Source organism: Argentina silus, assembly GCF_951799395.1.
Source record: "Argentina silus genome assembly, chromosome: X".
Lineage (NCBI taxonomy): Eukaryota > Metazoa > Chordata > Actinopteri > Argentiniformes > Argentinidae > Argentina > Argentina silus.
In genome coordinates, this window is record NC_139653.1 from 53,286,386 (window position 1) to 53,299,892 (window position 13,507).

A 13,507-nucleotide genomic window follows, 5' to 3' on the forward strand; every position below is an offset into this window, starting at 1 on the left:
TCTTAAGCTCCGTGGGCTGTAAACAGACAGACAGGGCAAGATGAGAATACTTCAAAATCAGGACAATATTCAGTTCCTTCACAAACCATACCACACTTCCCAGGTGGCCTAAATTGGAGCTTAATTATTGTCCAAATTGATACAACTTGCACATCTTATACACCCAAACTGCAAATACATTTGAAAACACATTCATATTCACATTGATATTAACATACATTATAGATGGTTCATATGTCTTACCTTACTAGCCAGACATGGTGTGATGGTTTGGTCAGCCTCTGTGTCAACGCTGACCAGGGCGAGCTTTGCTGCCTCAGCTTCCACATGGTTCTCGTTGGAGAACAGTTTGTCCTCCTTGGAGATTCGGTGGAGCTGTTTGAGAAACTCCTCCTGCTCTGAGGAATGTGTCTTTGTGACATCATCCTCTTCCTTGATGATCTTGTGCTCAGGTGTTTTCTTCTCCACCTGAGCAGCATCTGGGAGCTGGTTGACAGACTCCTCATCCTCCAAGAGCTTTGCCGTTAGCACGTCCTTGAGACCCTTCTTTTGAGTCGTATCCACCCCACTTGTGTCCTCAACGGCAGCAGAGGAGTCCCCCTCAATGATGTTCTCAGAGGGACTGACAAGGCTTGTCCCTGGCTTCTTCTCTTCCACAACATCTTTGTTGGATGAAGCCTCAGCAATTCCATCCAATGCAGTGCCTTTGTCTGCCATGTGCTTAAGCTCCGTGGGCTGTAAACAGACAGACAGGGCAAGATGAGAATACTTCAAAATCAGGACAGTATTCAGTTCCTTCACAAACCATACCACACTTCCCAGGTAGCCTAAATTGGAGCTTAATTATTGCCCAAATTGATACAACTTGCACATCTTATACACCCAAACTGCAAATACATTTGAAAACACATTCATATTCACATTGATATTAACATACATTATAGATGGTTCATATGTCTTACCTTACTGTCCAGACATGGTGTGATGGTTTGGTCAGCCTCTGTGTCAACGCTGACCAGGGCCAGCTTCGCTGCCTCAGCTTTGACACAGCTCCCTTTTTCAGTTAGTTTGGCCTCCTTTGAGATCTGGTCACGCTGTTTGAGAAACTCCTCTGAGGAACACTTTTCCTCAAGGAAATTCTCCTTCTTCTTTAGCCAAATCATGTTAGTGGGGTGAGCCTGAACCTCCCCAAGACCCTTCTTTTCAGTCTTATCCACCCCACTTATGTCCTCAATGGCAGCAGAGTCCTTCACAATGATATTCTCAGAGGGACTGACAATCGGAACATGAAACTCGATCAAATCCATTATCCTTTGAGTAACTTGCAGTTCAAATGGGCTGGTAGAGTACTTATCAGGAACACATCTACCAATGTTGACTGCCACCCTGTGTGGGATGTGTTTGTCCGGGTAACCATTGGCCACTGCTCTCTTGATATTGTCCCAACAGCCTGCCTCTTGCTTAAGGTCTGTTACAATGCTCATGGCAAATTTAAAGACATCAGCGGATTGGAGGAGTGTATTTGCCAGTTCCTCCACCGCAGTCACCTGCACCCATGGCACGGGGTTAAGAAGTTTGAACACATTCCTTGTGAAAGCACTGACCTTACAGCTGATGTCTTTGTTCGCAAAGATGTCAGAGTTGATTTGGAGCAAGACTTCAGTGATGACTTCCTGAATAGTAGCATCCAACACCACACACTGCTTTGGGATCATCGTCACATGTGATGCGGACAACTTATAGCTGATGTCCCACGCAGCATCATAGGCTGTGAATCTGGTGTCAAAGGATGTCCCATCAAAACCCATCAGGTTAAATGTCTTTGATGCCTCTTCAAACTTAAAATAGACAGCACACACTATGTCCCCTGACACTGCCTTGGAGATGGCAGAGAGAATAGGCATGGGGACATTTCCAAATTGACACAGAAAATCTGTGGCTGTTTTTTCCACTAACTTAGTGACTTCCCTGACTGCAGCATCTTCAATCCTCCTTTCAACAGAGTGGAGTCTGGCGATCCTTGGCTGCATGAACTGGGAGGGTCTATTCTCCACTGCAGGGGTACTTGCTACCTCTGGTCTGCTCTCCAGGAGATGTTTCAGGGCTAACGTAACTATCTCTGGAAACAGAGCATCAGCCCCTTGGAGGAACATGGACTTGCTTAGTTTTTCCTTCTGTTCAGAGCCTTGGATGTTAGGGTTCTCATGAACCACCATAATGCTGTGTGGGAATCCTGCATAAACAGGGAGAAGTATCCTCTGAACCTCCTCCTTCACTGCTGGGCAGACCTTCTGTACGAACATGTGTAGCCCCTCCATGGTGACCTTCATATGAGAGGGAGAGAGAGCTCGTTAGGTTGTTAGTTTGTTAAACTCAACCAGATTCTCTGGTATCTGGATTAAATAACGGGAAGTTGTCATACCCATGAGGTAAAACCTGTATGTCTATCTCTATGGTCGTACCCTGAGGTAAAACCTGTATGTCTATCTCTATGGTCTTACCCTGAGGTAAAACCTGAATGTCTATCTCTATGGTTGTACTCTGAGGTAGAACCTGAATGTCTATCTCTATGGTCGTACCCTGAGGTAGAACCTGAATGTCTATCTCTATGGTCGTACCCTGAGGTAGAACCTGTATGTCTATCTCTATGGTCTTACCCTGAGGTAGAACCTGTATGTCTATCTCTATGGTCTTACCCTGAGGTAGAACCTGTATGTCTATCTCTATAGTCTTACCTGTCTGCCAAATTGCTGAGAGAGGCGGTGTTCATTATTCAGCTCCTTGCGAAGGTCCTGTTCCATCTCATCCAGTTCTAGGCGTCTTTTTGAGTACCAGGTCTGTGTACAACATGATTATGTTCAATTACCCATTGACCTAACAGGAGAGGCCTTACAATGAAACATACTTAATACTGTAGCTACCGCTATTATTTTCTCTATGGATGGATGCAAACATTTCAGTTGGTATGGAATGTCATGAAGTAGAGACTCCATACCAGTTCAGCCAAACAGAGCTTCCTCGAGTCATTCTCCGTTACATCCTGACACCTTCAGACATGAAAAAACAGAGAATCAGACTCACAAGTGAATTTACACTAATATAGCATAGTGTCCATTGTTGCACAGTTGAAAACAATCCATGGCAGCCAGTTCAAAGGCTCACTCACTCTTGCCAGAAGTCTCTCCCTGACATCAGCCAGTCCTTCATGTGTGTTATGGCGGTGTTGGGTTGAACTTGGCCCTCATCTTTCAACATCATGAACTGCCTCATGAGGTTTCTCTGCAATAAAGAGTCATCCATCACTGTCTAAACCAATGAACCTGTGACAGTCAAAACATGACTATCAATGGCTGGGTTGGATATGGCACACTATATGGCACAATTTTGCCTCTAACTGTACCTCCTCCATAGGTGAGGCCTCATGGGTGAAGAAATCCATTTATGGTAAGCAGTTGGCAAATGTCCTGAAGAGTGTGCAAGAGGATTTGATTACGGGCATAACCAAGCCACACGCTACGCTCCTGTGAAGCAGACAGCTGATGGCTCTGGACTAAAAGCCTAAGGCCGTTCTCATTCTGTCAATTTTACAACTACATTTCACTTTAAATACTATAAATGGCATAGCAGAATACATACCTTACTGCCAACCATAAAGGGTACTTGGGGATATTGATTGCAGTAATAATAACAAAGTAAGCGCTATCACTATGTTGATGGTCGATATGTTGGTTGTCGAATGACTCAAAAGTTCTGTTTCTCAAATTTGATACGGGTAGAATGTTGCGCACTGTGACGTGCTCATTATTGCGCATGAGTGACTGCCAGTTCCAGTGCCCATAGAGTATCAGTAAACTTAGAATAAATTCAAAAATCTCAAGGAACACGCCATTGTTATTGTACGCTATCGCGAAAACATCCACCAGCTCAGAAATGTTGGCCCAAAAGTTGATCACTCGAATCTGGTCTACTGGAAAAAGCATACATGGCTCACAAACATTACGCACAGTGAATATAAAGATAGTGAGAGTGATAGTCGAGCACCGGGAGAATTCCTGGTGGACCAGTCGATCTGTAGGCTGCGGGGCCGGTGGTAAAGAAAGATATGGGCCAAAAAAGATATGGGCAACCCACTGCTCCATCTCCCCCGGCGTGTCCATCCCTCCTTTCGCGCAGCCCTTACCGCCCCCCGTGCCTAGTCTTTTCCTATTTGTCAGAATCATATGTTTCGGCTATGTATGTATCTCGTAGTCAGTACATTGTAGAAATTGCTGTAGTTTTTAGAGTAAAACCACACAGTAATTCCCTGTTTTATCAATTAACAATATATGTCGTAGACACCAATGCGTCTTGGGTCGCCGAGTGACTACAGTTTGTAACAGTGAATGTTAAAGTAAATGTTATGCAAACAAATCACAGCTAATAACGGTTAGGAATGGGATTGTGCTGTCTTTTACGAGTGGATTCTTGTATAAACTATCTGCACTGAAGCAGCGATCAGATGGGTTAAAATCATAGTTTACATTCATCAGCCATAAAATAAGAAGTCAATTTCACACCAGGTTAGGTTCCCAACGTAAAATAACGATTTGGACACAGCACAGGTAGGGCCAATCTCGGGATGCGCAAACTGCAATTGCGGTCAGTGTACATTTTGCTTTTAAAATGTGTTAAATGTGAGAGGGAGTTTTGCATCGGGAGGCCGTGAATTGTCAAGTGCCTTTTGTCCAATTGAAGTAATACACTATTGCTATTCCATGTTCTCTTTTCCCCCAATGTTTTTGAACGTGAGCTAGCTAGTATTAGCTGTGCCCTCCGCTAGCTAAATCTAAATCTGACGGATTTGACCGTTGGCGAGGAGCTGCATAGCTGTCATTTGAGGTGAATTTGGGTGAACTTTTCCTCCGCCACAAACGTTAGTTTGGTAGTCTGAATTGAAGCTACTACACGTAGCTATACTATAGTATGATATATACTACATACTATATGCTAAATTATAGCGTATAGTTTTAGGAAGGACATGTGAACGTCACAGTCCTAATGATAGCTACATCAAGAGGAACACTAGAAAGTATGCATAGTAGCGTCCTTCACCTTTACAAAGCACCATCTAGCTAGGGTCACTGAAGGTTCACTTTGCTTGCTGGATTTGGGTTTTGTAATAAGTTATTAGAAATGATCATTTCATGACTCAATGTTTACCCCCAAGGTAGGCTAACTTACTGTAGCTTGAACTGAGGCAGCTGATTTGGGTTTTTTAATTTACTATCCAGAATCAAACCTACACAGTTAAAATGTTTCACTGCAAATTGTGTGCCCATGAATCTAATACAGCCGTGTCATTCACACAGCACATGGAACTTCATAGAAATGCACCCAATTGCTCTTTTATTTGCGGTGTGCCCAGTTGTTCCCGTGCATTCAGGCAATTTACTGCCTTTAAGTCTCTCTTATACAGAGACCACAAGGCATAGACTTATGTCAGTTCAGATGTCTACATTTGATGGAATTGATTTGCAAGAGGGCAGAGAAATGAGTTACCCTTTTATGGGATGTGAGAAAACATATGCTGTTAAATCTACATTTGTGTCTCATATATCCCCCAAACAGCTCTGTAAACAGGTATATAAGACAGTGTGGGAAACACAAACTGAAAATGTTACAGAGACCCCTGGTGTGTACCGAGACTATTACTGAGACCCCTGGTGTGTCTACAGAGACTATTACTGAGACCACTGGTGTGTCTACCAAGACTATTACTGAGACCCCTGGTGTGTCTACCAAGACTATTACTGAGACCCCTGGTGTGTCTACCAAGACTATTACTGAGACCCCTGGTGTGTCTACCGAGACTATTACTGAGACCACTGGTGTGTCTACCAAGACTATTACTGAGACACCTGGTGTGTCTACCGAGACCACTGCTGTGTCTACAGAGAATGTTACTGAGACCTCTGGTTTGTCTACAGAGAGAATGCCACTGAGACCCCTGCTATGTCTACAGAGAGAATGCCACTGAGACCCCTGATGTGTCTAGAGAGAGAATGTTACTGAGACCCCTGCCGTGTCTACTGAGAATGTTACTGAGACCCCTGATGTGTCTAGAGAGAATGTTACTGAGACCCCTGCTGTGTCTAGAGAGAATGTTACTGAAACCTCTGCCGTGTCTATGGAGAAAGACTTTTTTGAGGACCTAAAGGCAGGTGTCGCCCTGGACAGTGTTGATGAAGCTCTATTTTCTATTTTAAAGCTTAAGGCAAAGTTATTGTTACCTGCCTCTGTCATTCAGACAATTATAGAATAATCTCACTGTTCATCAGTCATTTGGTCAGTCAAGAGAAACATTTTACATATTTAGAATCGAACAGATGCATCAGCCAGTTTAACTCATCAACTGCCAAACAATTTCAGAAGTGTTACATTTGGTGGTCCTCTGGCTCAGTTGGTGTTAACAACGCTTAGGTTGTGGGTTCGATTCCCGCTGGAACTATATATACTGAAAGATGTATGCACTCACTGCAATGTAAGTCGCTTTGTATAAAAGCATCAGCTAAATGACATATTATTGTTATTATTATTATTATTATTATTAGAATCTTAAATTCTCCCCAGATATTGTCCCCTCACCAACTAGAGTGCCAAGCGTTTTTTTGTGGCACTTACCTAGCAACAATACTTTGATTGGCTACAAAATGTATGCATTTTTGGTAAATAAAGTCACCCTTGGCACCATTTGGTTGTTGACCATTTGGTCGACTTTATTCACCCTCGGCACTGAATGAGTTAAATAACTTGGGAGTGAAAGTAATGACAAATCTCCTGTGATAAGCCGAGGCAGTGAGAGGAGAAGTGGACATATTGTACAAAACTGGTGTTTGTTGAGAGTACTAATCTTAGTAGGAGACAGGATCAGAAATCCAACAGGTAGTGGTGTACGGCAGCTGATTTTGCTCCTAAGACAAATTGTCAGATATATATGTGCACCAGACAATACTGCTGACCAGGCGGCATATCTCAAAGTCCTTATTGATGAATACATCCATTAATGAATACATCCATTAATGAATACATCCATTTCAGAAATGAGGCTTTTTCTGACGAACCCCTCAAGCCAAAGCACTAATATCTGTTCCATTACCTCAAGCTTATTAGGTTTGAGCTATTTATTTCGCCTCTGGACATTGAGGTTTGAAAGTCAGCATACTTACTTCAAGCAGTGTGCACGGAAATTGCACAATTTAAGAACCTATGTGGAACTCTATCTGAGAGACACCAACTCCAAGCCTACTGGAGTGCTGGTAGTATGTTTCCACCTCTCATTAAGGTAGACATGGGAACTTAATTCCATGCCAGTGACGACAATGAGAAGATTATGGATTCATTCGCTGCATTTCACTTCAAATCTGACAATACAGTTGTTTCAAATTACATCACTGTCAAAGGCACAAAGTACAGAAAGGGAATGTATGGTGTGATGGGAAAAGATGAGGATGGATTGCAAATTGGTGGGATGCTGATATTGGTCCATTACGGTTCTTCTGTTTATTTTGTTGTAGAGAGGCAGCAGGCTGTGCAGCTAGTTGATTTCGGTATTCACTGATGAACAGCAGTAGCCCAGGACTCAAACTGTATCTGCATTAAGCATGAATACTTTCTTGACTATTACCCCTAAGTAGAGTACAGGGTATTTAGCAAACCGATGATAATCCTTCACCATTCGGTCCCTTTGTCGTAGAGCCATGTCAGAGTCGGAAGGAGATAAGAGAGGGAGTATTGTCAGTGCTTCCAGATTTGCCTGAGCAGACACTTTCATCCCTCCTGGACAAGCTAGCAAATCTGGGAGTAGTGAGAAAGTCAGACCATCAATTTGTTAAAGAACAGGACCTGCAGGATTATATCAGACCATACAGTGCCGAAGGCTGCAGAGTGTATGGAGATTTGAAGGTATTGTATTTTGCTAAAAGATGACGATGTTTTGCAATGAATTGTATTACTTTTGATTTCTAAACGTCAGATGAGTAATTAAAGATTTTACTTCCAGCACAAGCAATGAGCGTCACAGTTGGTGCCATTGGAGCCATCAAGCCCTTCCCCTTCACAGCCATCCTTCGCATCCAGCACACCCCGTTCAACAACCAGTACATCCAGCACACCCGTTCAACAACCAGTACGACCAGTACAACCAGCACACCCCGTTCAACAACCAGTACAACCACAACAGTAGACCTGAGCATCTGGCTGGATAACTTCACCGTCCCTTGGGACAACATGCTAGTGAGGTTGAGATTAGCAATCTCCAGATGATGAGAGAAGTGAGATGGTGAGAGAAGAGAGATGAGAGAAGAGAGATGGTGAGAGAAGAGAGATGGTGAGAGAAGAGAGATGTTGAGAGAAGAGAGATGGTGAGAGATGAGAGAAGAGAGATGGTGAGAGAAGAGAGATGTTGAGAGAAGAGAGATGATGAGAGATGTGAGATGTTGAGAGAAGAGAGATGAGAGATGGTGAGAGAAGAGAGAAGAGAGATGGTGAGAGAAGAGAGATGATGAGAGAAGAGAGATGAGAGATGGTGAGAGAAGAGAGAGAAGAGAGATGGTGAGAGAAGAGAGATGGTGAGAGAAGAGAGATGGTGAGAAGAGAGATGGTGAGAGAAGAGAGATGGTGAGAAGAGAGATGGTGAGAAGAGAGATGAGAGAAGAGAGATGGTGAGAGAAGAGAGATGGTGAGAGAAGAGAGATGGTGAGAGAAGAGAGATGAGAGAAGAGAGATGGTGAGAGAAGAGAGATGTTGAGAGAAGAGAGATGGTGAGAAGAGAGATGGTGAGAGAAGAGAGATGGTGAGAGAAGAGAGATGGTGAGAAGAGAGATGGTGAGAGAAGAGAGATGTTGAGAGAAGAGAGATGATGAGAGAAGAGAGATGATGAGAGAAGAGAGATGAGAGAAGAGAGATGGTGAGAGAAGAGAGATGGTGAGAGAAGAGAGATGGTGAGAGAAGAGAGGTGAGAGAAGAGAGATGGTGAGAGATGAGAGAAGAGAGATGAGAGAAGAGAGATGTTGAGAGAAGAGAGATGATGAGAGAAGAGAGATGAGAGAAGAGAGATGAGAGAAGAGAGATGTTGAGAGAAGAGAGATGGTGAGAGATGATGAGAATAATCGTGGAAGCAATCGACTGTCACCAGTTTAAGAGGGCTAGTTGACAGGTACGGCTGTGTCAGATGGCAACCTGAAGATACCCTGAAGATACCCTGGAGATAAACAGAAGATACCCTGGAGATAAACAGAAGATACCCTGGAGATACCCTGAAGATACCCTGGAGGCAAAGCGTAAGGAAAGGGAGCTTTATTCCCAAGAAGGGCCAGTGGAAGCTCTTGCAGCTCATGCAAGCAACGTTTCACTTACAGCACTGCACCGTCAACGCTGGTCCAGCACCAAGACAGCCGAGCTGAGGCGCAAGTGGTCGTACCTTTTCACACAGAAGGAACTTTACAATCACTTCAACCTACTCACAGACGTCTCTATCCTAGAAAAAATTGATGCAGCGATGGAAGAAAATGGAAACATGATCGTACAATGCCTCCACCACAAACCAACAAACAAAGAGGTTTGGCACATCCTGTCAAGGTTTGAAGAGATTGGAACGGCGGCAGTTGGCCCTTATGTTGTCCTCCTGCTGATGGCCCATTTCAAAGAATGGACGGATGCACTCCTTCTACAGGCCGATGTAAGTTTGAAATTCATCTGCGTATTTTAGAAGCTTAAAATTATTAATTAAAAAAAGACTGATTATTCAAGGTAGTGTACCCAAGAAGGCTTTCTGTGTCTGAGTCATTATTTTTAGACAGGGCCTTATAGCATGTTTCACAGAGGTAAATCCAGTGTTTCTTTGTGCTTAATAATTTTAAGGTCAGTCAAACAATTTGGGTCACAGAGTAACAGCTGAAGTGTCTATGCATATGTCTCGTATACATTGACTTCAATGGGCAAGAACGCATTGCAATTGGTCTACTCTTACTCCCCAATGTAAATAGGTCATTGTGAAATGTGGGAAGGTCAGGGGTCAGGGTTAGGGGTCGGGGTTGTGGTTAGGGTTAGGGGTTATGTTTAGGGTTAGGGGTCAGGGTTATGTTTAGGATTAGGGGTCGGGGTTATGTTTAGGCTTAGGGGTCAGGGTTATGTTTAGGATTATGGGTCGTGGCTAGGTTTAAGGTTAGGGGTCGGGGTTATGGTTAGGGGTCGGGGTTGTGGTTAGGGTTAGGACATATGAATACACTTTATTTGTTCACTTCTGCCACAACGTGTACACAGCAACTCCCTAAAAGACATTTGGGGGGGGGGGGTTAGATTCAAAAAGCATTTCACTTCACACGAACACACTAACACACATACCACACTTTACACATACCACACTAACACACACACCACACTAACACACATACCACACTAACACACATACCACACAAACACACTAACACACATAACACACTAACACACATACCACACAACCACACTAACACACTACACACTAACACACATACCACACTAACACACACACCACACTAACACACATACCACACTAACACACATACCACACTTTACACATACCACACTAACACACACACCACACTAACACACATACCACACAAACACACTAACACACATACCACACTAACACACTAACACACATACCACACTACACACTAACACACATACCACACTACACACATACCACACTAACACACTACACACTAACACACATACCACACTACACACTAACACACATACCACACTACACACATACCACACTAACACACTACACACTAATACACATACCACACTAACACACTACACACATACCACACTAACTTTTCTAGGATAGAGACATCTGTGAGTAGGTTGAAGTGATTGTAGAGTTCCTTCTGTGTGAAAAGGTACGGCCACTTGCGCCTCAGCTCGGCTGTCTTGGTGCTGGACCAGCGTTGATGGTGCAGTGCTGTAAGTGAAACTACACACTAACACACATAACACACTAACACACTAACACACATACCACACTACACACTAACACACATACCACACTACACACATACCACACTAACACACTACACACTAACACACATACCACACTACACACTAACACACATACCACACTATACACATACCACACTAACACACTACACACTAATACACATACCACACTAACACACATAACACACTAACACACTACACACATACCACACTAACTTTTCTAGGATAGAGACATCTGTGAGTAGGTTGAAGTGATTGTAGAGTTCCTTCTGTGTGAAAAGGTACGGCCACTTGCGCCTCAGCTCGGCTGTCTTGGTGCTGGACCAGCGTTGATGGTGCAGTGCTGTAAGTGAAACTACACACTAACACACATAACACACTAACACACTAACACACATACCACACTACACACTAACACACATACCACACTAACACACTAACACACATACCACACTACACACTAACACACATACCACACTACACACTAACACACATACCACACTAACACACTACACACATACCACACTACACACTAACACACATACCACACTAACACACTAACACACATACCACACTACACACTAACACACATACCACACTAACACACTACACACATAACACACTAACACCTACCACACTAACACACATACCACACTACACAATAACACACATACCACACTACACACTAACACACATACCACACAAACACACTAACACACATACCACATTAACACAATAACACACATACCACACAAACACACATACCACACTAACACACATTACACACTAACACACTACACACGAACACACATACCACACTAACACACATAACACACTAACACACACACATACCACACTAACACACACACGACACTAACACACATACCACACTACACACTAACACACATACCACACTACACACTAACACACATACCACACTACACACTAACACACTACACAGTAACACACTACACACATACCACACTAACACACATAACACACTAACACACACACATACCACACTAACACACATACCACACTAACACACTACACACTAACACACATACCACACTACACACATACCACACTACACACATACCACACTAACACACTACACACTAACACACATACCACACTACACACTAACACACATACCACACTAACACACATACCACACTAACACACTACACACATTACACACTAACACACATACCACACTAACACACTAACACACATACCACACTACACACTAACACACATACCACACTAACACACATAACACATAACACACTAACACACATACCACACTAACACACATACCACACTACACAATAACACACATACCACACTACACACTAACACACAAACACACTAACACAATAACACACATACCACACAAACACACATTACACACTAACACACATTACACACTAACACACTACACACGAACACACATACCACACTAACACACTAACACACATACCACAGTAACACACTACACAATAACACACGAACACACATACCACACTAACACACTACACACTAACACACATACCACACAAACACACATAACACACTAACACACAACACACATACCACACTAACACACTACACACTAACACACATACCACACTAACACACATACCACACGAACACACTACACAATAACACACTAACACACATACCACACTACACACTAACACCCTACACAGTAACACTCTACACACATACCACACTAACACACTAACACACACACATACCACACTAACACACATACCACACTACACACTAACACACATACCACACTAACACACATACCACACTAACACACATACCACACTAACACACAACACACTAACACACATACCTGCTCTACTCTGACCTGCTCTACTCTGACCCTGCTCTACTCTGACCTGCTCTACTCTGACCCTGCTCTACTCTGACCTGCTCTACTCTGACCTGCTCTACTCTGACCTGCTCTACTCTGACCCTGCTCTACTCTGACCTGCTCTACTCTGACCCTGCTCTACTCTGACCTGCTCTACTCTGACCTGCTCTACTCTGACCTGCTCTACTACTCCAGTGATTCCCAGAGAGCAGCAGATGCTAGCTCTAGTGCTGTTCAACAGAAGGACCTTGCATGGGAGGGAGAGGGGAATCTTGGGAGTTGTAGGAATTGAATCAAATGGGCAATTTGGAACATCAGGATTGATCAGGGCATTCAAAGCGAGATATCTTGACCGGGAGATCGTTTTACAACACGATTTTTTGTGAATGTGTCTACTATTGACTAATGAAAACAACAAATCCACTGGATTACAGGGTAAAATTTCGCTCTGAGATGTTATGTTGAGATAAATGTAAAGGCATCAGGGGACCTAATCATGTTTCTAAAATGTTGTCTGGATGTGCTGTTTTTACAGATGTTTTGCTGGAGTCCATCCATCCTCTGGCTCAGCAGAGATAGTGATGAGAAGCACAATAAATG